Consider the following 13500-nt stretch of genomic DNA (forward strand, 5'->3'; position numbering starts at 1 on the left):
AGGAGAGTTGTGCTGGCCTCATAGAATGAGTTTTAGAAGTAGTCCCTCTGCTTCTATCATCTGGAAGAGATTGTATTTAACAGGCATGATTTCTTCCCTAAATATTTGGTAGAATTTATTGGAGAATTCATCTGGGTTTTGTACTTTCTGTTTTTGAAGGTTGTTAACTATTAATTCAATTTCTTTAGTAGATATAAGACTATGCAGATTGTGTATTTTTTGTGTATATGAGTTTTGACAGATTGTGTCTTTCAAGAAATTGGTTCGTTTGTTCATTCATTTGTTCTAGGTTATCACATTTATGGGCATAGAATTGTTCCTAATATTCTTTTATTATCCTTTTTATGTCTATGGAGTTTGTGATGATATCTTCATTTTCATTACTAGTATTAGCAGTGGTACCTTTTCCCTTTTTTCTTTAGTTGGTTTGCCTAGAGGTTTATCCATTTTATTTATTTTTTCGAAGAACCAGCTTTTGGTAATGTTGATTTTCTCTATTGATTTTTTGTTTTCAAATTCATTGATTTCTCCTTGATTTAGACTTAACTTGCACTTTTTTCTAATTTTTTGATATTGGAGCTTATAATATTGACTTCAGACCTTTCTTCTTTTCTAGTGTATGCATTCAATGCTAGAATTGCCTTCTAAGCACTGCGTTGCTGCATCCCACAATTTGGTAAGTTGTGTTTTCATTTTCAGATAGTTCAAAATACTTACAAATATCTCTTGAATTTCTTTTTTGGCCCATGTATCATTTAGAAGTGTCATATATAATCTCAAGGTATTTTGGAATTTTCCAGCAGTCTATCTGTTATTGATTTCCAGCGTAATTCCATTGTGGTTCTAGGGCAGAAAGTGCATACTATCTTTTTTTTTTAATTTGTTAAGATGTCTGTTATGGCCGAGAAAGTGCTCTATCTTGCTGAATATTTCACATGTTCTTGAGAATAATATATAATCTGCTTTTGTTGGATGAAGTAGGTTACAGATGTCAATTACATTTGTTGATTGATGGTGATCTTGAGTTCAATTACATCCTTACTGATTTTCTGCATGCTGGAACTATCTATTTCTGACAGAGGATCTTAAAGTTTTCAATTATAATCGTAGATTCATCTAGTTCTTCTTGCAGTTTCGCCAGTTTTTGCCTGACATATTTTGACACTCTGTTGTTAGGTGCATGTACATTAAAGATTGTTATGTCTTAGAGTATTGGTCTCTTCATCATTATGTAATTGCCCTCTTTATCCCTGACAACTTTCTTTGCTCTGAAGATTGTTCTATCTGAAATTAATGTAGGTACTCCTACTTTCTTTTAATTGGTGCTATCATGGTATATATTTCTCCATTCTTGTAATTGTAATCTATATGTCTTTTTTTAAGGTGGGTTTCTTGTAGGCAACATATAGTTTGGTATAGTTTCTTGATCTGTTCTGACAATCTATCTTTTAATTGGCTGATTTAAACATTGATATGTGAAGTGATTATTGATATGGTTGGATTCTTTTCTACTGTATTTATTACTGTTTTCTCTTTGTACCCTTGTTCTTTTTTTTTAAGGTTTATTTATTTATTCATGAGAGACACACAGAAAGAGGCAGAAGGAGGGAGAAGCAGGCTCCCTGCAGGGAGCCCGATGTGGGACTTGATCCCAGGATCCCGGGATCACAACCCGAGCCAAAGGCAGATGCTCAACCACTGAGCTACCCAGGTGCCCCTGTACCCTTGTTCTTTGTTTTTTATTTTTGTCTCTATACTTTCTCTCCCTTTTGCAGTTCTAAGTGAGCATTTTATGTGATTCCATTTTCTCCCTTTTCTAGTATATCAATTCTACTTTTTTAAAAAAAATCTCTAGAGTTTGTAATATGCAGTTACAACTAATCAATGTCCACTAAGTAACACTATACTACTTCGTGGGTTGTGCAAATATCTCATAATAACAAAATAATCCCAATTCCTTCCTTTCGTCCCTATATTATTGCTGTCATTCTGATGCTCACATGGTCTTTTCAAACTGTGTTTTCTCTTTTTTTGTATGACTTGCAACTTTTTGTAGAAAGGTGCATGTGATGTTCTGGGTAAAAGGAACTGTAGTAAATGACCTTTAGTATTGTGGTTATAAGGTGTAGGAGGAGGAGGAGAGGTATACTTTGGTTCTACAATTAAATCTAAGTCTTCTCGTGAGCCTGTACTCCTGGACTGTGACCTTCACCAATGCATCTCTTTCCTCCCCTCTCCCCTTAGATGGAACAAGATGGCGAGAGTGGGCTGGAATGGGGTATTTCCCTTCCCCAGAGTAGGTTAGACCATGATAAAATATGAGCAGTTCAAGTCTCTGGTAAAACAGTTTCTTCTGAGGACAGGCCTTAAGAAGAAAGAATGCACTGGTGTATTACAAAATGGTTAATTTTTGTCTCACAGTGCTGGAAGCAGAAGAGAATTTTTCTCTGACATTCAATAGAGATATAAAAAAGAACAGAATAGACTCATCCCTGACATTTTTTTGATGCTTATAGATCAGTGTGTTTTGTCACTGATAAAGTTTCCAGTGTACAAATCTAATTGCATGATAAGTATTTTTGTTTTTATAAGCATGATAAATTATTTCATTATCTTACCTAAAATTATTTGGGAAATGCCAAGTATTTCTGTCATCTTCTATTACTATCATAGCATCTATAAATATTTATTTCTTTTGAACACATAAAAATGATGTCAGTTTTCTATATATTTTATACTTCGCAGTTCACTTTTATGCTTGCTTTCTCATTAAATTTCAAATTTGTGATATTAAAGTCATGATCTCTTATTAAAAAATGAAGAAATTATAGGAAAAGTACGTTTAGTCACTTGCTCAGGGTCAAACAGGTAAATATTCTTCATTTCAATGCAAGATACATTAAAGTAGAATCCATGTCTCTTCCTGTCTACCACTGAAGTAATTAATGCCTAATACAGTGCCTGGTATAGCTAAGGTGATCAATATATATTTGTTGAATAAACAAGGAATGAAAGCTTAATAAGTTCAAAGCTCTCTGCAGCATAAATTGATGAAGAAGTCAGAAAGACACAAAAATAATGGTCTTGTATTCAGATGAGCTATGAACGGATCACTGTTTAGATCATTAATAACTATAAATGTTTTATATTGTGTTTGTGTTACCAAGATTATCTTTGGTACATAAATATTAGAACTTATTGAAAAATTTAGGATGATTTGAGACTATTAGTATGCTTTGTGTATATTACATATACTGTTAATTATTTAAGATAACAGAAATAATTTATAAAACAGAATCCTAACTAAGTATAAGTGAGAACTGCTTTTTATTTCCATTGTTTATGGTCCTGATGGGGAGAAGTACTAAATTTGAGATTAATAAAGGAATAGAAAAATATTGAAAAATGTTGATTAGAAATTCTACTGCTATAGAATAAAGCAAGCATTGTTTGATGAGAAGAAATGAGTCAACGTATAAGCTCACTTTTTTTTTCCAATTTGAAAAAAATTTCTTTTTCTATTCATCCTTTAATTTAAAATGTATCTTCAAAAAATGAATCCTCATTATTAAGTTTAAATGGGTCTGGTGAAAATAAAATGTAAAGAAATTAATGGTTCTCTTTATGTGAATTCTCAGGAATTTTCATCTGCTTGTATGCATTAGCTATGAATATACATGTATTTGTACATATATATGTACATATACGTGTATCAGCTATGCTTATTTTCATCTAGTCCTCAGAGGAATTGAAGTTTTTGTTTCTGTTTATTGTTTGCTTAAGCTACCTTAGTGATGTCATACAATCTTTCATCATTAAAAAAGATAGATGAGAATGAGGACATTTTTTTTCCACCAGCTGTTGTGATTTGATACTGATAAGGGAAGATGTATGGCTCTGAAAAAGTAGAAATATATATATATATATATATTTTTTAAATTTTTATTTATTTATGATAGTCACAGAAAGAGAGAGAGAGAGAGGCAGAGACACAGGCAGAGGGAGAAGCAGGCTCCATGCACCGGGAGTCTGACGTGGGATTCGATCCCGGGGCTCCAGGATCGCGCCCTGGGGCAAAGGCAGGCGCTAAACCGCTGCGCCACCCAGGGATCCCAGAAATATATATTTAAAAAGATATTTCCAACTGAAGTATTTTGGGGGAACACTGCAGGGTTTAGGGTGGGATTTGTACATAATGGTCATGATAGTGATGAAGTTTTGTCTCTAATACCTCTTTTCAGGAGAACGTGGAAAAACTTCAATTAGAACAAGTTAAGGAGAGTCATCTGTGTCTGAAAGTGCCTCAGGTCAGGTATAAATACATGGAAATCTATGCTAGTTAGATAGAGTTCTTACTTGTATCTAGTTTAGGATTTGCAACAGCAACTCACTATCTCGTGTGTAGCGGGAATAATAGCATGGACTGAATTCTCAAAGTAGATCATATTATCACACTGAATCAGGACAATGGTCTATCTACAGCTGCAGGGATTATGATCACAAATCATTGAGGAGCCAAGCCACTAAAATAGCATCAATATAATAAAATGTAGCTTCGAAAACCAGTGTGTAACATTACTCTGCAGAGAAAGCAGTTGTTGAAATTTACATCTAAGCTACTTGATAGTGTGCAATCAATAATAGAAGATTTCCCCCAAAATTTTGTTTATCAGGATCAGCCTCAAAAATCTAATAGAGTAGCTTGCCTATGATTTAAGCTGGAAGGCTCTGTTTTCCATGGCTTTTGCACAGAGAATTGAATTTATGGACTCTTCACGCAGCAGTGGCTATTACATGCAAGGTGCCAATGACTACTTGATTATCTCGGAAGGACCTCAAAGCTAGTTGGGCATGAAATAGAGGACCTCTTCAAATGAAAGGGATCAGAATATTCAACACAGTTTATAAAGTGTGACAATTCTATTATGTAAGTTTGAACAGCAGCCACTGTTGGAGGAAAAAAAAATCCATGAGGATATCCAAGAGAAAAATAGCTTGGCAGAGCTAGTGACCATGAAAAAATATAGGTTTCATTACTAGTGGGGGAACAATGTTTGGAGATTTTCTATCTTGAAAATCTGAATTATGCTCCATAGAATATGTAACTAGCCCCCAGTAATGTGAAACTATTACGGCATAGAAAATACTTGTAATGGCTGGATCCGGATTTAATATGGAAAAATTTCTCCATGATTAGATTGTGAAATTACTGATAATATCAAGGCAGCTCCAGATAGAGACCATGATGACCTTTACTTTCTATGAGAGGAATCATGTGTAACTGTGCAAGAACAAAGGATAGGTTAGTAATCCATTTTTTCAGAAGGAAAGAAAAACTTTTTTTAAATAAACTTTTTATTTAGAACAGATTTAAAGTTGCAAAATTATTGTGAAAACAGTGCAAGAGTTCTTATATGCCCCACATTCAATTTCTCCTATTATGAATATCTTACTTTCGAATGGTACATTTGTCACCATTAATGAACAATGAACTGTTACATTATTATTAGCTAACATTAATACTTTATTCGAATGTCCTTAGTTATTGCCTAATGTCCTTTTTCTGTTTCAGGATCCTATCCAGGATACCTAATTATGTTTATTTGCCATGTCCCCTGACATTCCTTCTGGTTGTAATGGTTTCTCAGATTTTTCTTGCCTTTGATGATGACCATTTTGCAGAGTACTGGTCAGGTATTTTGTAGAATATCCTCCAATTGGGATTTGTCTGATATTTTCTCATGATACCTTTCTGAAAAGAGATATATTTCTGAGAGGAAGACCAAAGATGTAAAATGCCATTTTCCTCACATCATGTCAAGGGTAAATACTATTTTTTTAAAAGATTTTATTTATTTATTTAAGATAGAGAGAGAGCATGAACAGGGTGGGTAGGCAGAGCAAGAGGGAGAAGAAAGCTCCCTGGTGAGTAGGGACCCATCTTGGGGCTTGATCATGACCTGAGCTGAAGGCAGATTCTTTTTTTTTTTAATTTTTTATATTTTTATATTTTTTATTTTATGTTTTTTGAAGGCAGATTCTTAACTGACTAAGCCAAACAGGCGCCCTGAGGGTGTATACTATTGATATGATTTATTGTTGATGTTAACCTTCATCACCCAACTTGAGGTAATGTTTGTCCATTTTTGCCTATAAGCTTAACTTTGTTTCTGTCTTTCTATACTGTATTATTTGAAAGAAATTCACTACACAAAGCCCACACTTATGGAGTGGGGAGTTATGCCCTTCCTCCTTAAAAGCTGAGAGCATCTACATCAGTTATTTGGAATTCTTCTGTACTGGAGATCTGTTTCTTTTCCTCCATTTATTTATTTAATCCATCATTTATTGACATAGCAGACTCATGAACATCTGCCTTGGGTTGTAATTTAATACCATTTTTCTTATTTTGTTATTCAGATAGTTCTAGCTTTGGCCACTAGTGAGTTCTTTTTGGCCATTAGTTGGCTCTTGTATCTCTGACATATTCTTTTTTTTTTTTTTTCTCTGACATATTCTTGTCAATGTTTTATTTTTTAATTTTTTGTAAAGATTTTATTTATTTGACAGAGAGAGAGAGTGCAGAGTAGGCAGAATGGCAGGCAGAGGAAGAGGGAAAAGCAATGCAGGGCTCAATCCCAGGACCCTGGGATCATGACCTGAGGCTAAGGCAGATGCTTAACTGACTGAGCCGCCCAGGTGCCCCCTTAATAATGCTTTATTCTGAATTTGGTTAGTTTGTTTTTAGTACTTACTTTCTGGCACTACAAGGTTTCAATACGAGGCACACTCATTGAAACTGGAATATCACTGCTTCCAAGACCTTTCAGGTGACAGAGCAAGAAAATCTTATGTGCATGTATATTCACTTACCTACAAACATTTCTATGTGTGACCATACGTATCTATGTTAAGTTAAACATCAGTTCTTACTGAAATAGGAACTTTTTTTCAGCATCCAGGACTCTGATTCTGGCTAAAATTGTATATTTTATGTGTATTTCTTGACACTCTTCAACAAATTTTATTTTGTGTAATGTTGCATTTTGTTAAAAACAAAAAAAAAATTCTAATAGAACTGTAGCTACTTAAAAAAATATGTATTTATTTGAGAGAGCCAGCACAGTGGGAAGGGATATAGGGAAAAGAGAGGGAGAGAGAATCTCAAGAAGACTCCCCACAGAGTGCAGAGCCCTACACAGGGCTCGATCTCAGAGCCCTTAGATCATGATCTGAGCTGAAATCGAAAGTCACTGGCTCAGCCAACTGAGACACCCAGGCACCCCTGGAACTATAGCTACTTCTATTTTAAGTAAAATTGACAGTTTTTAAATACTAGGATTCAGGGATTGAGGGTATCAGTTCCAAACTATGATGCTGAGATCCTGTGGTCTTTCCCTGCAACAGATTGTTTGACACCCCTTTATACTTCACCAGCCCATAGGATACTGGTTTTTCTCCTAAAAATTAATTTTTTTTTGTCCCCCTCTCAACTTGGCCGAGTTCTTATACTTATGTGTCTTTCAAACCTGCCTGAATATTAAATCAGCTGGGGAACATTAAAATACGTACTGATATAATCTCTCTACCTCAGACCAAATTTAGTTTGTGTAGGATGAGACTCTGGAAATACAATTTTTAAAATCTCCCAGATTATATTATAGAGCCAGAGTTAGAATTGATACAGATGACCTCTAAGATCCTTTGGTTCTGAGATTTGGCTAATCTTGGATTTCTATTAATATGATCTGTCTGGATCAGTCTGTGCTTCATTCCCAATAAAATGTAATGCATACAAAATATACAAAACAAGCACAGATCTAGAAGTTATTCGGTGCTTGAACAGGCTAAAGAGAGTCTACTATAGACTCTTTTTATACTGGTACCATATAAACCCAATTTTAGATGATGGGCCTTATAGTCATTTGAGAAAATAAAATTGAACCAGGCCAATGTAAAACCATTATTCCAGAAGTTCAAGTCCACTGTGGGTGATTTAAAGTGCTTTCAATATTAGCAAATCGCATACTCTTTGTTGACCTGTTTTGAGATAGAAAGATTCCGTCCTTAAAATGCAGGGAAATACAGTTCCTATACTTTCTAAGTAAGATTGTACCAAAAGCAAAACAACAGTGTGGATTGTTCTTGGAGATCCTCAGGGAACTTTTTACAGAGCACTTTAATAATACGTTCAGGTATTGTGTAAGGCCCAAGGTCAGGAAACATTGAAATCTAACGACTGAAAGTATTAAACTGAACCTGGATACTTGAATTCTAGTTCTGAGACTCTGTTACAGCCTTTTTGATACCAGAGAAGTCATAACACTTCTGTGTGTTTTACTTCCTCCATCTGTAAAACAAGGATAATTGCATCTTCATTATGATGCTAAACAAATGCACGGAGCGATCTCTAAGAAAACACTTCAGATTCCATAGTCAAGAAGTCCCCTAAACTATACCACAGTGCCAAGTTGCTGCTCTTCTTCTATTTGACCCAAATATCTTTTGTAATTTGAGCAAATTTCCTCCTAGACTGTATTTGGGGGAATCAGAAAACTAGTTTGCCATGGCTTATTTGCAATAAGTTTCATCCCAGTGTTTTGACCCAAATGTTTTTTGTTTTGTTTTGTTTTTTGTTTTTGTTTTTGTTTTTGTTTTGATTACCAGTATCACCTGTATTCATTTCTCTGTCTCAGCTCAAACTGTGAGTCACCTAAATACCCTTGAATATTCTCCAAGGACAAAGAGCCCACTGCCACTGATGTACCCATGGTGAAAGACTGACTTCATTTTAAGTTTTATCAGCTTTTTGCTCTTTCAGCTCTAACTTCCGTGGTTCTAATGGTGCATGTAAAAATTCTAAATGGATTTAGTTTCTTCATTATAAAGATCTCTGACCCAATCACACACTAAATAAAGGTAAGTTGGAGGAAATCATATTAAGAGTCTTTATTTTGGTATTTGATTATGAGCTACTTAGTTGGATGGCTTTCTTTATTAGTTCCTCTGAAGGGCTTCATTTAGCGGAGAATGAGCTAAGGTGACAGTATATGGGAGTGCCGCCAGGCTCCAAAAATAAGCTTCTTAATTTTTCTTAGCTCCACATTTTTACATATTCTCTGAAGGTAGTTCTTGACTCTGAACATTTGAATGCTATTTCTCTGTAGGAGAAGGGGGTGACACACAGATGGAACTCATTACCTGTGGAGCCACACACAGCTCAAGAGAAAGTTTAACAAAGGGCAGGGAAGGTGGTTCCAACGTTTACCGTTGTCTTTTTTGCACTCGTCATTCCAGCATTCAGACAGTTTAGGTATGGTAGTGTATGTGAAAGGAGACTCCGCAGACTTAACCTAAGGACAGGATTGGATTGTAGTTTTTACACCAAAAGAAAAAAAAAAAAGCAAACTGTAAAAACACATGGAACAATCATGCCATATAAATTGTAGATTCACAAATAATCTTGGCTGCTTAGAATCTCCTGTGCTAAAGGGACATTTAAAAACTAGAAGTACCTGGCTAATCTGGGAGGGAGAGAAACTTTCATTAAGAAACCCTAAAAAGCGATTTGGAAGATAAGGACTTATGCACACTGAAGTAACATGGGCAAAGACTCTCAGTGTTCCATATCTGAAAAGAAACTAAAGATTTTTCTTTTCTGGGGAACAATAGATTTATCTTTAGAGAGTGACTATAAAACAAGCTATAACTGTGCCTTCATTTGAGACTTTGCAAGTGTTAAACTAGTGTCAGGCCCTTCTTCCCTGACACCTCATTCTTGATACAGTTCTATCATCCCCAAAATGCACCCAGTTTTTTCAATCATAGTTACCTCAAATACAGCTGCTGCCTATGCCCACTCCTCACTGTATTAAGCTTTGGATAATAGGCAGGAATGGACTCACCTAACCCATTTTCGGGGAGACAAATCAGAATGTGAAACTAATCAAAAGGAAAAGGGGAGGATTTCTAATCCCTTGAAAACCTCATCCTGGAGTTTAACTAGATTTGGCTCACAACTGAGACTTTAGTTGAGTTGCAGCAGGTGGCAATGGGAGGACATGGGGACCCTCTGCTCTCAGACTTTCTGTTGGTGCTTTGGTGTGACGCAGAGCAATGTAGAGCCAGGCAGAAGAGCCACACACACCTGGGTCATATCTTGCCTCTACCACCTACCACCTTTCTAACTTTGGAAGGCCCTGTGGGGAAGAACATTAGCCCAGAGGGTTAGCATAAGAATAGATAAAATCAGGTAATATGTATACGTGATGGAAAGTATGTATTATTTACAAATAATTTATATAATCTAAAGGAGTCAAGAATACAGAGCCCTAAATAAATTATTCAATGCCTAAAGCCACATTGTCAAGTAATTAAACCCCTGGTTTTGATCTTTGACAATTTGCCACCTAATTGCTGGGTCCTCCCAACAGGTGATCTTCCATTCTCAACCTGTCAATCTTAGGCCCACTCTCTGTTTCCCAATCCCAGGTGACAGAGGTATATCATGGAAGGAAACATTTCAACCCCCCCAAAACATATCCTCAGATAAGAGGGTTTTTTAAAAATGCTATGACAGGTGATTATTCTAAAATGTATCCCCTGTAAACCCTGAAGGGTGACAAGCATAGTTTTTCTGGTTTATTAATGGTATGTCACTAGGACACTCCATCTAGCTAGCTGGTATTTATTTATCATCCTCATGCTTATAATTACTGCAGCCATAATATTCAGTTGATTCCTCCTATCAAATTTCTCTTAAACCCATTCACTTTTTCCATCCTGTCTGCCACCATAGTGATCCATGTGCTATCATCTTTTGTCATCTTGGGACACCGCCATGGCCTCTTAACAGGCCTCCTTGTTCTTGTCTAGCTACCTTCCTTCAGTCTCCCCTGATCACTCAGAGAGGCTTTCCCTTGCTTTCAGGATAAATAACAAAGTTCTGGGGCAGCCCTAAGGTCATGCACAATCTGGCTTCTCTCTAGCCTCATCTCACACCACTCTTCCTTCCTCCAGTCCCCTGGTGTTTACCTCAGTCTGCTCCACCCTTTCTTCAGAAAAGATGTTTCATCTTCTGAAATGACCATCCTTCTCCTCTCCCATTGCCAGAGTTAATTTGAGCTCATCCTTTGGAATTTAGCTCAAATAACATTTCCCCAGGGAAATTCTCCTTGACTTTGCAGACTGCCTAGAATCATCAGCTCTACAGTATGTGGCGCATTCCTGGTGTATCAGGCCTTGTCATAGCATTTATCACTATTATCATTTACTGATTAGGTTTGTAATTAGTGATTTAATAATTATCTCCACTGTTAGAATTTAGCTTCAAGAGGGCAAAGACAAGTTAACTTTCCTTTTCAGTATTTGTATGTGTAAGACTGTTGTAATAGCAGTCTCTACTATGGTAAAAAATAGATAATTCAGAAAAAGAAAAAGTGTTTAATAAGATGAATTGTACACAGTGTGTTCTCACTAAAATAATGTCACTATAACAGCTGTATTATATGTTGGAGGAGGGACTGCACAAATGAGACAATACCTGGTCGTTTACTGACTAGTTATGCCTTGTCAGAAGGAAAGGGGATGAGCTTATTTTTAGAACAAGAGTGTGTACATAGAATTGAGGTACACCATCAGACAAGAACTAACAACATGGGTGATGGCTTATTTATTTATCCAGCATAGTGGAGTGGAGAGATTTTAAAACCTCAAACCTCAGGATTGAATGTCAGAGCCAAGGACCCAAGCCTGCTCTGAGAATCTCATGGACTTTTCTTTAGAAAGGATGATCATCCAAAGGCAATTAGTTAAATATGAAAAAAATTTGTACTGAAACATATATTCTGAAGTTAACTCAGGGGCCATAGAATGTTCTTTGAAGAGCTTCATACTTTTCCTGAATGGGCTTCCAAGTTACCATTTTCTCTGTTGGTGGTAAACTGGCAACAGAGAAAGCTTTTTGCTTTATAGCAAATGTTGGTCAAGAAACGAGCTCTTGTAACGAGCAAGACACAAAAGGACAAAACAGTACAGAGACATGATGCTCACCCTCTGGCTTTAAGCAAAGGCAAATTTTGTCTGATTAAGAAGTCAGAAAACTGTACTTTTTCCACTGAAGTTTCTTTTTTTGGCCCAAGCCATTGAAGAATTAAAAACAAACAAACAAACAAACAAATAGCAACAGCAAAGAAAAAAGCTATAAATATTTTTGAGACTTTAAAAATGTTTCTAAACATCCTCAGTCTATCATTTATGAATGCAAACAAAGATAAAAGAAAACTAACATGTCTTGAACACAAATTAGGTGCCTGGTCCTATAATAGGTACTCTTTTTATATTCTTTGTCATATGATATTCTGAATTACTCTGAAGGAAATGTTATTGTTTCTAATTTACTGTTTTAAAACACCCAGTAATTTGCTAAGTCTAATAATAGATGTACCTGGGATTTGGAAACAAGTTCACCCAGCTTTAATATCTGTGCTTTGAAATTTTTTTCTCCGAAAGGTAATAAAAAATTTCTAAAGTTTCTTCCAATTCAAAAATTCTAAAAATATATTCAAATCATAGGTTTAACAATCTTCCTTCCAGCAAAATTTCAACATGGTTAAATACAACTCTACACATCTTCTTTGCTTGCACTTGAAAAACTGAAAGTGGATTGAGAAAAGCCATAAAGATGCTGACTGGACTCACTTTAAATTCATGATTACCAACCTCAAAGGGACTTTGGTCCTGCTAGGCAATCCTACTCTATATTTCCCTGGTAGATTTTTCTCCATCACTCAACTCTTTCTCATCTGCTCCTCTTTCCTCAAACTTCTACAACTGCTTCTGTCAGTTACTAATCATGCCTTTCATTAACAGAGCAATTGGAAAACTTCCAGATGCTTCCATTTATATGTCTACCAATTTAACTGTATCTGTACATACATATTTTGTCTATCCTCATGTGACAGTGGATGGGCTGACTGCTATAATCAAATGACAGTACTTCAATTTGTGCATTGGATTCCAACGTCTCATTAATTTATACTTTCCTCTTTTAGTAGTTCCTCCTCTCAGTCATTATCAGCTTTTTCATCTCTACTCGAACGTTCCAAGAGTGTGTGCGTGTGTATATATTTCAATTTCCATTATTTATACTAGTTACATTCTCTAAATCTTCTGGGAATACTGAATTGACAGATCTGGAACTATCATTCCCAGAAGAATACAGAGTTAGGTCCCTGAGAGCCTCAGGTCACAGAATTTTACTTCACATGTGTTTCTGTTTAAATATGCTCCATTTACTATATAGCTCTTACACAGAACAAATTGCATGGTCTCTGAATGATTTAAAGCCAGAAGCTTTAGAAGTTATTTGTGTCATGTAGGTTGTTTGCCAGTGTCCTTGTAAAATATGCCAGTCTCATCAGTGTCAAAAACCTACTCTTCCACATTACCCTCCTCCCGTATAACACTTAGCAGGGAACTAACTTCTCTTAGAGCCTCCTG

This window comes from Canis lupus, chromosome 7, assembly GCF_003254725.2.
Source record: "Canis lupus dingo isolate Sandy chromosome 7, ASM325472v2, whole genome shotgun sequence".
NCBI lineage: Eukaryota > Metazoa > Chordata > Mammalia > Carnivora > Canidae > Canis > Canis lupus.